This window comes from Urocitellus parryii, chromosome 5 (genome assembly GCF_045843805.1).
Source record: "Urocitellus parryii isolate mUroPar1 chromosome 5, mUroPar1.hap1, whole genome shotgun sequence".
Taxonomy (NCBI): domain Eukaryota; kingdom Metazoa; phylum Chordata; class Mammalia; order Rodentia; family Sciuridae; genus Urocitellus; species Urocitellus parryii.
Window position 1 is genome coordinate 35,113,029 of NC_135535.1, and position 14,699 is coordinate 35,127,727.

At 34.2% G+C, this 14,699-nt stretch overlaps 1 pseudogene; it reads left to right on the plus strand.

The window, feature by feature from the left end:
* The first annotated feature begins 1,347 nt into the window (after positions 1–1,347).
* LOC113184635 (NTF2-related export protein 1-like) overlaps positions 1,348–14,699 on the plus strand; it is a 138,635-nt pseudogene continuing 125,283 nt past the window's right edge.

Below are 14,699 nucleotides of genomic sequence, written 5' to 3' on the forward strand. Positions count from 1 at the left end.
GTTTTCCTTTGGAGGTGTCATGTTTCCTATTCTGTTCCTATGTTGATGTCTACATAATAGTCACCTCTTCCAATGTTCTGGAGTAACTTTTATCAGAAAAGATTTTATTTTTTTTTTATTTCAGTTGGGTAAGTGCTTTGGCTTTTGTTGTAGGTGAGCCCCAAAGTGTATCCTCTGTGTGATTTCTTCAGTTTGGGTGGATGTCAGCACTGTCCAGAAGTGCCTCAGTAGTATAGACTGTAGTGGTTCATTAAGGTAACTGTACAACCTTGTAATGGATATAGGCTTCCAAAAGTGTATGTCCACAAGTCCCACAAAAATCAAACACTGATGACACTTGTGGGCTTGTGGTCTAGCTTCCATGGTCTCAGTTGTATTGGATATGAAGAGGACTGTTGTCAAGCCTCTTGGACCAATTACAGTTTATACCAAGTGTTGTGGTGCTAGCAGGCATGATCTCCAAGCTACATAATATGAAGGAAACCTTTCTCAAGTCTCTTGAAATGTATATGAACATGAATGTCTACCAGAATGAATATGAATAGGAATGATGCCTGAATCTGTTGAAGCAGGAACCAAAGCTTTGGAGTCACAGGACCATAGGATAGGATGGAACATTCCTCAGGTCTTTTATTTTGGGGGTGGGGGGTACCAGGGATTAAACCCAGGGTCACTCAACCACTGAGCCATATCCCCAGCCCTATTTTGTATTTTATTTAGAGACAGGGTCTCACTGAGTTGCTTAGTGCCTTGCTTTTTCTGAGACTAGCTTTGAATTCTCAATCCTCCTGCCTCAGCCTCCAGAGCCACCTGGATTACAAGAATGCACCACCACATCCAGCCATTCCTCAGGTCTTGAGGGATGAGGACATGTCATGCTGGGGTCTATGTTACCAGTAATTATGGACTCAAAGTTGTAGGGATGCAAAGGTGACTTTCTCCACATCTTTGAGGTAAATGTTGATGAGACTAGGACTTGAAGCACTGACAATTATTTTCCTGGAGCTGCAGTACCTAGACGTTAACTTGCTCAGGTCACAAGGGACAGATACAAGTGATGCCAGATTGTTGGCCCCAGTAGATGTAGCTCCAGATCTGTTGGCTATGAAGAAGAACTTCCCTAGGTCCTATGAGATGTGTGTAGGTAAATTTGGACTTATGATACTGGTATGCATGTTCCTGGAAGTGTAAAACATGGAGAAGACCTCCCTTATCTCCTGTGGGTCAATTTAGGTATATATCCAAGGCATGTAATTTGTGATCCCAGAGCTGAAGGACATAGAAGAGAATTTCCCTCAGTCACACAAGGCAAATATTGATGGCACTGAAGCTATGGCATTGATAGCCATGGTCCTGGAGCTGCAGGACATGAATGGGAACTTCACCTCCTCTATATGGCGAAGTCTGGATGGGATGCCAGGTTTTCTGCACCAACAGCTGCAGTCCCAAGGTTGTGAGCTAAAAGAAGACTTTCCCATAGTTACCATGAGGTGAATACATTTAATGCTATGTTCAAGCTGAAAGTAACTTCATTCCTAGAACTGTAGAAAGGAGCTTGAACTATCCCCAGATTCTAACAGTCAGATGAAGCCAAGACTCTACACCAGCAGTTGCACTCCTGAGGGTGTTGGATGGTGTGGAGACATTCCCTACATCTGTGGGAGAAGCATGGGTGGAGTCAGATTTGTAATCATGCCAGTGGCTGATTCTACAGCTGCAAGATATGACAGGAACTATCTTCCACCTTGTGAGGCATGTGTAGGCCCAAGGTTTCTGGTAGCATCAGAGGATCTGGGTGCTGTCCCCTGAAATAAGATTGCATCTAGCTTTGATTGTTGTAGCAGCTTGGGTTCTTGCAGCCAGGGATGACTTTCTTTAGAGCAGAGCAATCACTCTTAGAACAGCCAGCTCTCCAAAAAGTTTTAAAGCCCTATGAGGGATATAACACTCTCCTACAATTAGGACTGTTGGTCTGCAGCTCTGATTGGGGTTTCTGGCATTTTCTTGCTTACTTTTCCCGGGAAATGTTTAATAACCTACTTGACAAGGAACCCAAGGTTGAAGCTGCAATTTGCTTTGTTCTTTTCTCTGTTTTCCTCTCTAATTTTCTTCTGCTTAGGTTTTTCATCACTTCCTTGCTGATTTCCAGAGTTCTTCCCCAATTCTTCAGCTCAAAATATAGTTTTTCCAGTCAGGCATGGTGGTGCATACCTATAGTCCCAGAAACCCAGGAGGCTGAGGCATGAGGGTTGGAATTACAAGTTTAAGGCCCACCTAAGAAATTTAATAAGACCTTAACTCAAAATAAAAAGTAAAGACTGGGGATACAGCTTGGTGATAATGTATCCCTAAATTCATTTTCCAGTACTGCTCCCCCCCCAAAAAAATATACATATAAAACATATAAATGTGTGTGTATATATATGTACATATACATACACATTGTATGTATACATATATTGCATGTATAAATATATATACATATATATGTACATATTTATATACATATGTATGTGCAATATATTCATATATACAATATATTTATATATACATATATACACTTATACAAATTTATATCTATACACACATAAATATGTTTATGTATATCATATATATGTGTACATAGGTCATTCATATATATACACACACATACACACACACACACACACACACACACACACACATCGTTTTTCTTTGTTTCCCTGATTCTTCATTGTGGCAGAATCACTCACAGAGAATCTCTATTCAGCTTTCTTGAATCCTTCTCTTTCCATTTTTAAAGGTTATATTTTGAGTGAGAAACATTGTATATTTATAATAAAATACTTTGAAATTTATGACCTTTCTATTGTGTTTGTTGAGACTATTCTAAATCCTGTATCTTTTCTTGCATATTTTTCATTTTTACTTTTATTTGTTCTATCAAGAGTATTTTTTGTTTGCTTATAAAACACAAAGAGTTACAAACAGAAACATATTTTCCTTAAATGAGAAGTCGATTGTTACAATACTATTTTGTAAAATATTTTTTAGTTTTCAAATGTACCTTCATTTTATTTATTTATATTTGGTGTTGAGAATTGAACTCAGTGCCTCACACATGCTAGGCAAGCACTCTACCACTGAGCACAACCCCAGCCCCACAGTACTATTTTTTAAAATCCCTTTTTTCTTCACTGTTAAATGGTACCCCTTCATAGAGTGAAACCCCATATGTAGCTAAGTATTATTTATATAGATTTTAGTGTTTTTAATATTGTCTTTGTCTGATTTTAGTTTCAGTAAAATGATGGTTTCTTAGAATTTCAAAGCTTTCCCTATTTATATTTACTAAAAGCTTCAGTGTTTTCAGAAGTAAATTATACCAATATATCTGAGCAAATATTTGAGTCTATTATAATCCTGGTCTAGTGAAATGTATAGAACTTAATTAGTATATTACATGCCATTTTGCTGATTGAGATAATCTTTCTTATATCAATTCAATTATGTAAAATTATAATTGAATTAAGATTCATCCAATTTAGCCAGGAGCAAGGGTACATGCCTATAATCCCAGTGGCTCAGGAGGCTGAGGCAGGAGGATTCCCTGTTCAAAGCCAGATTCTGAAACTTATAGAGGCCCTAAGCAACTTAGAGATACTCTGTCTCAAAATAAAAAGGGCTGGGGATATGGCTCAGTGGTTAAGCACCCCTGGGTTCAATTCCTGGTACCAAAAATAAAAATAAAAAAGTCATCCAATTCAATGAAGTTTTGGAATTTATTCTGATAATTTGGAATATTCTCTATAATTTTTTTACTTTCCTAAGTATCCGTTAATTTTCCCTTAGTATTTTGAGAATCCTCCTTTATATGGTGGTTAGGTCACTTAGAGTTTTACCCTTCATAATATCATGCTAGTTTCAGGTTTGTTTATTACCATGAATAAGTTTTTGAGCTTATTCATTATATATTTTTTCAATTTTCAAACTTATTACTTTGTAGTTTAATATTTTTGCTACTTTCTACTATTTTCCTTAATTTTTCTCTTCTAATTAAAAATGATTGCAAAATATTGTTGATTTTTAATAAGTGCCTAAATGTATGATTATTTTCCCTCAGCACATATCCTTAGCTAAATATCTTAGATTTGGGTCCATAAATATATATTATACTCACTTTTCTGAGGTTTCATTAGCTTTTAAATTAAACATACTGAATTGAACATATAGAACGTTTTGTAAATTTTTTATATATATAATAATTCAGTAGACTTTTTTCCTTTTTCTTAGGAACGCTGTAGAACAATAGCTATAAAATAATTTGCTTTACACTCTCAAAATGTATTGAGGGACCTAAACAACGTTGGATTATGTATTCTTTATACTTAAATTTACCTAGTTAAATTAGTTAAATTTAAAGATTTAACTAATTTTTTATTTCAAAATAATAGGCCTATTACATATTAGCATAAACATTATATTATATTAAAATAACTGTATTTTTCTAAACAAAAAATAATGGCATTGCTTTTCATTCTTGAAAATATTTAATGTCCAGCTTAACAGAACATGAATGTACTCTCCTTCATCAACGTCTTTAATATCACACATCATATATTCTTTAGGAAACTTCCACAGATAAAAAAAAATGGTAAAACAACAAATGATATCTCAGTGTTTTTATAAAATGAGATTTGACCTTATGAGCCAAGTGAAAGTTTGCAATGATCCATAAGTAATCCAGACTGTACTTTGAAGATTATGTCTGTAATAGATATTTTAAATCATATTTTGACACTTGATTGCTTGTGGCTGTGGCCACACTACCACTGAGCCACAGCCACAGCCCCTCCATTGTATTTTTTAAAGTAACAATTAGATGTAGGTTGGACCTTTTGTCTTTCATAGCTATTCTTCTTTATTTCCAATCATGTCTATTTATCTTTTAAATTTGCTTTCTGATATTCTTTCCCTCAAGTATTTCATCTTAATTGACTTTATCTGCAATTCAATTTTGGTGATAATGTTTACATAATCTCCCATTTCTTTAAGCACTGGTTTCTGTTCACATTGTGCATCATTCTGTTGCATTGAGTTTGTTTCATTGAGCCTTCTCTGAACAACATATTTTTTTGAATCCAGGGGTATTTATTTCAATGATTCTAAAGACATAGAATCTTTTTTTTTTAAATGTCTGTGCATAGAGTGATTTTCTTACGTCTCCTCCACCCACACACCCTGCTGCCCCATAGCCCTTTATTTACTTATTTCCTCTTTTTTATTTTATTGATTTAGTTGCTAGAATAGAGGAATTGATATCCCTTGAGCTTAAAACAAATATACAAACAGATTATGTAAAAGAATAGTTTTATATAGTCTGGTCTGGAAAATGGAACCAAGTCAGTTTCAACTTAAATTTGTGATATTACAGAGCATTTTTCTCCCCAGAAATGTCTTATTATCTACTTTAGGAAGGATTCAGGACTATGTCTTAGTGAACACTGCATGATGACTCATTACCCAGGCAGTAGGGCATTATAACTATGATAGATTGATAAGGGCTCCTAAAAATATGCCCACAGCCTGATCACTAGAATCTGCAAATATTACCTTATTTAAAAGAGAGAACTTGGGGCTGGGGATGTGGCTCAAGCAGTAGCGCGCTCTCCTGGCATGTGTGTGGCCCGGGGTTCCATCCTCAGCACCACATACAAAGATGTTGTGTCTGCCGAGAACTGAAAAATAAATATTAAAAAAATTCTCTCTCTCTCTCTCTCTCTCTCTCTCTCTCTCTCTCTCTCTCCCTCTCCCTCTCCTTCTCCCTCTCTCCCTCTCCTCTTTCTTTAAAAAAAAAGAGAACTTTGCAGATGTAATCAAAGGTATTGAGATGAAATTTTCTGTAATTATGTGTATGGGTACTAACAGCTTTCATGTGTCCTTATAAGAGGTGTGTGTGTGCGTGCACACACACACACACACACACACACACACACATTTAAAGTGGAAGCAGAGAGTGACTTTGTACAGTATATGTCAAGGAAAGCTGGCAACCAGCAGAAGCTGCAAAAGTCAAGGAACAAATTCACACCTAAATCCTATAAAGGGAGTATAACCCAGTAAACTCCTTGATTTTTGATAACTAGATTTTAGAACTCTGAGAGAATAAATTTCTATTATCTTAAACCACGCTTATTGTAGTAATTTCTTAGTCATAGAAACAAATACAGTACTCTACCTCAGAATGACTTTTGGTGATTCAATATGCATATTTCTCTGATCAGCTGACTTGCAAGCTGATTGCAAGTTGTAATATACTTTTGTTTTTGTAACTAAACACCTGAGAAAAAGCAACTTACTAGAAAAAAAGATTTATTTTGACTCACTGTTTCAGAGGGTTAACACCAGTCATCTGGATCTATTGTTTCTAGGCCCAGGGTGAACATGAATACCATGACCTAAGGATATCCTGAACACAGTTGACACTGCATCCTCATGGCAGCTGGAAGGAGGGAAAGAGAGAGGGGTTGAGGATAAAGCAGACGCTTTAAATTATGTTCTCGTGATCTACTTTCCCAAGTAAGTCCCATCTCATAATAGCACACCATCTGGGGATCAAGTCTTCAACATAGTCTAGATCCAAACTATAATACTAGTTGTTCTGTTTTGTAATCCTTCAACTGTTTCTTGAAAATAACCACTGAAGAAGGGAAAATAATGTTAGTATATCTGTAAAATTCCTTTTTCTCACTTTAGGCTGTTTTGCCAGTAACTGTCTACATTTCACATAGAAAGTAGTTTCTTAGAACTTTCAGAACTTTATTATTTTTGTAAAAATCTCTAGTTTTTCAGAAATCAAGGTAAGATAAATTATCTTATATTACTAAAATTAAGTAAACTATCTGTAAATATTGTTTAGGCAAAAGAAAAGTCTCACAATACTGTGTCATGAGAGCAAGGAATATAAACACTTGGAGTCTTTTAGAACTACAATTACTAAAGCACATTATTCATTGTCATCTAGTAATGTGTCTCCTAGGGACATTGCCAATGAGAAAATTACCTGTCTACAAAAGGAGTTGGCAAACTATGGCTTGTAGACCAAAAGCACAACACTGTCTAGTTTTGAAATAAAGTTTTCTTGGTATAGAGCTATATACATTTGTTTACACATTGTCTATGGCTGCTTTTATTCTACAAAAACAGAAATAGTAATTGTTGTATAGAACCAATAGCCCACAAAGGCTATGCTATTCATTATCTGAATCTTCACAAAAACGTGCTGATCCTTGAGCTACAAGAAGGTGGTAAAAGGAAACATGATAGAGATTATTCAAAGACTCTTTTCTTGCTCTATTGAGCAAGAAAAAGTAATTGTTCTATTGAGCTCAAAAATTCATAGATCTAAGAAAGGGAAGAGTTCTAGGTTTGAAAGAACAGATTGTTAGTTCTTTTTCTAAATGTATTACAATATTCACTGTGTCTAGGCTTCATCATTGGAGACACATTTTTATAAGTATTACATTTGAAAGAATTTTGTGCAAAAGTAATGAGTGTGCAAGTGTGTAATTGAATGTCAAGTGTGTATCTGTCGTCTAATTGATTCAGTGAGTTCTGAAACATCAACTAAAATATTTCTCTGAACAACAACAATAACAAAAATTAGAAATAACAGGATAAAAAATCTCAAGCATCACACAAATACAACCAAATATCTGACATTTGTTTAAGCTCCTAGGTATTTCTAACAAACAAAAGTGAATCCTATTTCAGATGAAACAAACTATTTTCCAAAAATAAATGATAGAATTATTCACCAAAATAGTGACTAGAAGTAACAAAAATAAGCTTGCTACTAAAGATAGAACATTTATTTCTGTGCTCTTCGGAGATGAAATTTATATTTGCTTTCCTACATGTCTTTACATGAAAAAAGGTAAAATGTGCATGTATTTTATCACTAGGTAGTCATGTACTAGCCGCACAGTTTATAAGGCCAAAACAAAATATCAAAAAGAACTCCAAAACATAGATTTGTTTCTAATGTAAAAGAGGATTTTGAGTTCCTTGGAGAGATTTTATATGTGATTTGTTATCAAAATATGCAATCTTAGATTGTTAATACATACTTGGGCATATTTATCCTTACTATAACAATGTTATGACCAGAAATTTCAAGTATAGAAAATATTAAAATTAAATGTTTGCAAATCTATTCAATACCATATAAAGAAATAAAAATAATCATTTACCTATGTGTTACTAAGGATACACAATTCTGTTGAAAAGCACAAAAATCCAACTCAAACTGCCTCAAGTCACACTGCCTTAAGTTATATGTCAGGAATTCACTGACACATGAATAAAATGACCTGGATTATTAATTACTCAATGTAATATAAAAGTAATAGGATTTCTGGTGTAGATTTTTCTTCAAATTCTCTCTTCTCCAATTAGCCACAAATAGAGTACTTAGCCATTATAGGTCATTGCATCCTAGCTGTATACAGTTTAAGAGATTGTCTTCCAAGTAGTTCTAGAAAAAGTTGCTTGATTACTGTAATTACATTAAACTTCTAAGTTTAAACATTAAAATGCTCATTTCTGGCTAAAGCCCAATAAATTTCATCATTAATGATAATGAAAATCAATAGAATGCTTTTAGAAAACAATTCATTGACATTTGAAAGGGAGGCAGCATAAGATGAGCAAATCTTTTGAAATCAAATGGCATCTCATAGGAATTTGGGGCCAAAATATCTAATTTCTGGAACATAATCTAAGGTTATAATCAGAATAGGAAAATTTTATTCATTAAAAATTAATCAAAATTTTATACTTCAAAAATTTAAAACCACTTAAATATTTGATAATATGAACACTTTAAGTCCCCTACTTAAAAGTCAAATGGGAAAATAAACCAATAATTCTATTATACAAAGGGAATGTAGAATGGGTAACATCTACCACATGATTTCATGAAGCAAAACCAAGTTTCATCTGTGTTAAAATATAAGCAAACTTTATTGTTAACAATTCCAGACTATTTTCTTCTAGAGACTCATTAAATTGTGTGTTGATGTGTGTGCTTTCTTCTACTCTGTTCCATTGGTCTTTGTGTTTATTTTGATAAGAATGCCATGTTGTTTTTATTACTACACCTCTAATAGAATTTCAGACCAGGTATTATGATGCTTACTGCTTCGCTTTTCTTGCTTAGTGTTTCTTTGAATATTCTGGGTCTCTTATTCCTCCCAAAGAATTTAAGAATCACTTGTTCTAATTCCATAAAGAATGTTATTGGTATTTTGATGAGGATTCACTGAATGTCTGTATTGCTTTTGATAGTACGGCAGTTTTGACAATATTGATTCTGTGTATCCAAGACCATGAGATGTCTTCTGTCTTCTAAGGTCTTCTTCAATTTATTTCTTCAGTGTTCTACAATTTTAATTGTAGAGCTACTTACAATGTTCTACAATTGTCACTATAGAATTCATTTATTGTCTTGGTTAGATAAATGGAACAAAGTAGGAGACACAGAGATAAATCTATGTACCTATAGCTCTCTGATATTTGACAGAGGAGTCAAAAATATTTGTCGGAGAGAAAAACAGCCTCTTTAACAAATGGTGCTAGAAAAACTGAATAGGTATATATTGAAAAATGAACTTAGACCCCTATCACTCACCCTGAACAAAACTCAAAACAAAATTGATTAAAGGATAAGAAATTAGATGAGAAGCTTTAGAACTGCTAGAAGAAAACAGCAGGGCCAACACTCCTTCATATAGATGCAGGCACTGACTTCCTTAACAAGACCCCCAAAGTGCAATAAATAAAACCAAGAATCAATAAGTGGGATGCCATCAAAGTAAAAAGCTTCTGTGCAGCAAAGGAAATAAGTAAGAACATGAAGAGAGAGTCTAAAGAAAGGGAGAAAATCTTGACCTTGCACTGCTCTGAAAAAGGTTTAATATCCAGAAAATACAAAGAACTCAAAAAAAGTTAACATCCAGAAAAAAAAAAGAAAGATAAAAAGAAAACCCAACTAATAAATGGGCAAAGGAATTAAACAGAAACACAAATGGCCAACATTATATGAGAAACATCTCTAGCAATTAGGTAAATGCAAATCAAAACTACACTAAGATTTCACCTCTCTTCAGTCAGAATGGCAATGATCAAGAATAAATGCTGGAAAGGTTGTGGGGTAAAACAGACACTTGTACATTGTTGGTGGGACAGTAGACTAGCACAACCACTCTGGAATGTGGTATAGAGATTCCTCAAAAAACTAGGGATGGAACCACCATATGATCCAGATATCCCACTCTTTGGTATTTTCCCAAAAGATCTAAAATCAGCATAATACAGCAATACAGCCAAATCAATGTTTATAGCAGAATAATTCACAATAGCTGAATTATGAATTCAACTAAGGTGGCCATTAATAGATGAATGGAATAAAAAATTGAACACACACACACACACACACACACACACACACTGGAGTTCTACTTAGCCATAAAAGAAAATAATGAAATTATGGAATTTACCAGTAAAAGGATGGAAATGAAGAATATTCTGCTAAGTAAAATTAGCCAAACTGAGAAACTCAAATTTCTAAAATTTTCTCACATATACAAAAGCTAGAGAAAAACAAAGGAAAGGGTGAAGGAAGGATAGGATACCATAAAGAACCAATCATGGATAAATCAATGGACAAACAAAAGGAGGTCTAATAGAGTAGAAGGAGAATGGGAGAGAGAAAGGAGGATGAGAGGGAAAGTGGGGAAGGAAAGTGGGGATTATGAACTAAAATCAATTTCCACACCTGTATGTGATATTGTTGGGATGAGCCCAATTACTATGTATATCTATAAAGCTTGAATAAAACATAATCTTAGCTTTCTGTAAGTTTTGATATTTTTCTGCTGTCTTGATTGATATGTTAATGAAAGACTGAATAAGACTGTGTTAGAGATTGTAAGACAGTAATCAGTCTGAATCAATGACCTGCTTACTGTTTTGTTTTGATTTTTAAAACTAGAACTGACATAGATTTCTTTAAGAGGGATATGTGAACAACTTTCAAGTTGTTATGTATGGAAATCCATAACTTCTAATCCTATTGGCAGTACAAGCAATTTTGTAAACTAAGATAAGCTTGGATTCTTCCTCAGTTTCAATAGTCTTATCCAGAAAGAAAAAGAATTAGTTATTGAAGCCAAACCTTGTGTAAAGGCATATTCCTCAGAAACACAGCACATGGAATTATTTTGTATTTTCCAATCACTTGTCTTAATCATCTTTTCTTGCTTTTTTATTTGTTTTAATTAGTTACACATGATAGTACAATGACCTTGACATATCATACATTTGAATCCCTTGGGATACAATATCTCATTTTTCTGAGTATACAGGTTGTAGAATCACATTGGTCATTAAGGGGTTGGGATGCAGCTTAGCTGGTAGAGTGCTTGCCTAGCATGCACAAGGCCCTAGGTTCAATCCCCAGCACCACAAAAAAAAAAAAAAAAAAAAAAAAAGAAAAGAAAAGAAGAAGAAGAAGAAGAAGAAGAAGAAGAAGAAGAAGAAGAAGAATGTGCTTATCTTTTCTTTCTAAACTTTATCTAGGAAAAATATAATTTAATAATCAGTATTAAAATGCATATGATTGTAATTTAAAATTATCTCCTCTGGGAAGTGGCAGGAGGGAACTTTTTGGATAATTAAAAATATTATGAATATTATATTTCATAGGTGTAATGCATTTGTGAAAAATCAGCAAATGTACATTTAAGATTTTAGTATTTCACTATGTGTACATATAACATCCACAGTCCATTTGTGCTAGGGCAGTGGGATCGTTGCCAAGTGGTCAAGGAAGACTCCTGGAGATGGGGATAGGTGAGACATAGGTTTATTGAAAAATGCTCATGGGGAAGATTCAGTAGTGAAGGCTGGACAGGAGCATCTCTGTCACTTGTGGTGCTTCACCAAGTAGCTGTTCGTTTACCTCATGATGCTACTCCTCCACTCTCTTATGGATTTTTGTCCAGTGGTAGCTGGCATGGATACTTTCCACAGCTCCCTCTGTCCACACCAGTCAGTCATCATGGGGAGAGATACAATAGTTAGGCTACAGAAGCATTGACAGTATCAGCTTTAACTTGCTTTCTTTTTGTCTGACCAGAGTAGCTTCCGAGAGCAGCTTTCCTGGAATATGTACAAAAAAGCAGCATAATATTGAAAACACTAACTGGCCCCAGTTCCTGGCACACATAATAGAAAGTTAGTTTCCTTCTAATTTATCTGGGTATCTGCTTTTTCCCATTCACATGGCCAGGTTCTTTAGAAATAAAGGAGTGTTCTAGGAATATGGTGTCTTACTCTCCTCCTATCTTTAAGGATGATGCCAACATTTTAACTATAGAAAAAATACAGACAATTTTTGAGGGGCTAGTATGTTTCATACTGAATGAACGCATAGTATGATACCCAAAAATATTCCACTTTGGCATTAGGATTACTTTAAACTTAAGGCAACTTGAAGAACAGCAAATGCAGGGAAATAATTCCAATCTCCCTTGTTTTCCAAAAAATAGAGATAAAAATTTCCTTGTACTAGAAGAAAAGAAACATTTAGTCAGGAGTCATAGCAGAGAATTCTGTACAAACCCCATGTTTAGATGAAAATTGTTGTCTTCCTTTGGTCTCCTCGTATAACTTAGTTACTTTTCCATAATTGCCACTTTTCATTAATCCTAATACAAAAAAACATGTAAGTTTTTACACTTCTTTGCATCTTCATTTCTTATGAGGACTCTTATATTATATAAAACTTATATTGACTTTGTATATTTTCTCTTGGTAAACTTTCTTATGTCAATTTAATTATTGGACTTAGCCCAGACCCTAGGAAGATGGAGATGAAATTTTGCCATACCCCACCCCCACGTACACACTTTCAATCAGTAATGGTTTAGAAATTCTCAAACTATTTTTAGTGATATTACACTTGTTTTAACAAATAAATAAAAATAGTAAAGGGTAGGTATTGTTAAAGAACATCCCTCAACTTTGTTCTTCTGAGAAGGCTTAACAATGGCATACAGTAAAAGCACATTCAAAGCCAAGATCTTGTTTTCCAAAAGCCAATCTGCTCTAAAGGAAAGCAGGGCTCATGGAAGAAAGATGATTGTAACTACAGGAAAAGTGAATCTTTCCTGGACCGTCTTGTTATGCAAAATCAGAAGAAATGTCCAAAGAATGCTGGGGACACATAAAAGTCTACAGATGTCACTTAGAAGTCACTCAAATTGGCCAATCTAGGATATTTTAAAGACTCATGAGCCATACAGAAATAAATAAGAATTGTTCATTTCATTAGAATGCCAATTTATAATGGTAAAAGAAATCGTACAGTTATACAATCAATGAATTTAAAAATAAGTGAGGGCATGAGTGTGGGAAGGAACATGATATCACATAGTTTCAAAGTGTCTCTCATTTAATGGTTGTAAAAGAGAAATGGTGACTTTATAAAGGAGAAACTAAACATAACATTTAAACTCATCAAACTACTATCACCAATATTATGACAAACTGACCTTACATGTGTCTTATATGATACCTTAAGCAGGACACAATATTTCTATGGTGCTCCTGCCAAAAATGTAGTGGTCGAAGTTAATTATGAATAATATCAGACAATACCATACTAAGACATATTATATAAGGGACCTATATCTAAAATACAAGATGTGTTTGGGGGGTGGGTATCAGGGACTGAACTCAGGGTCACTAGACCACAGAGCCACAATTCAGCCATATTTTGTATTTTATTTAGAGACAAGGTCTCAGTTGCTTAGTGCCTTGCTTTTTATGAGTCTGGCTTTGAACTCTCAATCCTCCTGCCTCAGCCTCCTGAGCTGTTGGGATTACAGGTGTGTGCCACTTCACTAGGCTAGGAGAATTTTTTAAAAAGAATACTGGCAAACTGCCTCATATTAAAGACATGTAACAAATAAATACAATGAGTGAATCTACATTCCATACTCTAGTGAGAAAGCAAAAATTAAATGCATTGTTGGAATAATTGATGAAATTCTCATATGGACCATGGAGAAGAAAATAATATTGAACCAATTTTAAACTGCCTGCTTTTTATAGTTGTAGAGTCATCTGTTTTGTTTTTAGGTGATACAAGCTGAAGGATTTAGGAGCAAGAAAATTTATCTCCAATCTCCACAAACTCTTATCCCTCCACCTTTGGTAAGACTTTTGGTTCCAGGGACTTGAAGTCAGAACTGGAAGATCATTTACACATCCATCCTTCTTTTCTCCTCAGCCAGCCAGGAATGGTCAGAATGAGGGTCTTGATAGTATTTGGCTAAATGTTATGTGTGGCAAGTTTTATTTTGAATAGCCTTTATCAAATCCTTAAAATAATTATGTCTCAAGTTAATTTTACTCTTTTAGAATCTCTGTTTCCAGATATTAAGAAGAAATAGGAAAAGTCCTATTTGGCTTTCTATGACATTAGCTTACATTTTTAACATTCAAAACTCTGGGCAAACAATATATCCTTATATTACACTCTTACATGTATATGATAAAATTGTTATCCTTGATAAAAAATTTTGTCATGATATCTAGTTTATATAAATATAGAAACATTAAATTAGATAAAAATTTTTCAATCTTACCAATAT